This window comes from Hylobates moloch, unplaced genomic scaffold (assembly GCF_009828535.3).
Source record: "Hylobates moloch isolate HMO894 unplaced genomic scaffold, HMol_V3 SCAFFOLD_10, whole genome shotgun sequence".
NCBI lineage: Eukaryota > Metazoa > Chordata > Mammalia > Primates > Hylobatidae > Hylobates > Hylobates moloch.
In genome coordinates, this window is record NW_026652285.1 from 76,897,419 (window position 1) to 76,899,332 (window position 1,914).

Below are 1,914 nucleotides of genomic sequence, written 5' to 3' on the forward strand. Positions count from 1 at the left end.
CCTGCATATTCATTGTTTTTTTAAATTCACATTTTATACTTATATGATCTCTAAAGCTCTTACTATGTTGCTATAAGACAGTAATATAGTGATAATTTACCAACTTTATTGAAAATGTTGTTACATCAATAAAATAGCATGCTGGGAACCTGAGAAGGAAGGTTTCTTTAGTACTGCCACAGATGTCCTGGAGTTTTCCTTGAAACATCTTTTATTTCCATTTTACTTGATGCCTCTACCTACTAAAACTAGATTTGGTACTCCCGATAGTGTATATTTACAGCTATATTATATTTACATTTTTACAGACTATCTTCTGATAATCTGTATTTACAGCTATATTATTTTATATTTTTAAAATCTTATAGCTATAAAATAGTAAATTGTGAATTAGCTGTCCAAGTGAAATTTGGAAAACAAACTATACAGTTTCCTCTCATTTATCAGGCTCTAAGCGATCTGCAGTTTATCTGGGCTATTATGCAATGTGAGATATTATTTATGAGAGGCAGGCAGTGGCAGCTTAAACAGACATGCCTCCTCAGCATTCTTTTCCGTGCAGAGTTCAAAGAGGCCTAAGACGTCTCACATTTATGTGAAATAGTTGAGGCACAAGTATGTGGTTAACTACCCATAAATTACCAATAAAATTAAAAGTTAACTAAAATACTACAGAAGACATTTAATATTTTGCTTCAGAATGTTACAGTACCTTAGGGTTATGAACATCAATTACCTTTGATCCATACTATATTTAAAGGGAAGGGGAAGCTGACATTTTTATCTTTTTTAATGGATATACTGTAAGTTATCTTAAAGGCTTCCCTGGTTTAAGCAAAAATAGAATTACATGGTTTAAATCATATATCTTATTCTTCATACTTAGCTCCAAGTAGATTATGACTTTTTCTAAAACCTAACATGACAGAGATTTGCCTTCCAGGGGGTCTAATTTGAAGAGGAAAGTAATTTACATGTATAGGTTTATATAATAGCATTATATTTTTCTCTATTTTATTCATTCTTGCATTCTCTTCAATGACTCCCAGCACCTGCTCGTCTATCTTCATTCTTAGCCAATGACCTTTCCTTTTACTTCACAGAGAAAATAACAATCAGAAGAGTCTTCATAAGTTCCCACCCCGTCTGCCCGCTTTCCACAGCCAACCCCACATGCCCTGCCTTCTCTCCTCTCACTGTGGATGAACCGCCCATGCCCCAGGCAAAGACAAACCCTCCACTTGAACACTCAGTTGCTGAAGGATGTGGCTCAGGCAGTTTTTCTGTCTTGTCTCCTGAAGCCACAGTATTCCCCTCCAAATGGATTCTTCTCCTCAGCATACAAATATACTATTATTTTTCCTACCTTTAAAAAAAAGAGTAAAATCACCCCATTTTTTTCCTTTACAATATGACTCAAGAGAGTAGTTCATACTTCCTGCCTCCATTTTCTTCCCTCACATTATCTCTTAAACATTCTCTGATCATGCCATCCAAATTGCTCTTGTCAACTCATTTCCCAGTTTTCATTTTACTTGACTTGTTAGCAGTTGACCTCTCCTTTCTTCTGGAAGCAGTTTCTTCATTTCTCCGAAACACTCACTGCACAAGCCTTCATATCTCCTAGTCTCCGTCTTGTCTCTTTGACCTCTGACGTAAGGACTGAGTCCTTGGACCACTTCTCTTTTCTATTTATACTTACTGTCTACGTCATCACCCCCAGTCTTGTGGCTTCAAATGCTATCTGTGTGTGGATAGCTCCTCCAGTCCACACCTCTTTTCTAAATCTTTTTTCAAATTAACACATGTGAATTTGAATTCCAGGCTCATCACATCCAGGTATGTTCCCCACACCTCCACCTGAATGTCTATTAGAAATCTCACACCCCTCTTGTCTAAAACTGAGCTCTTGAT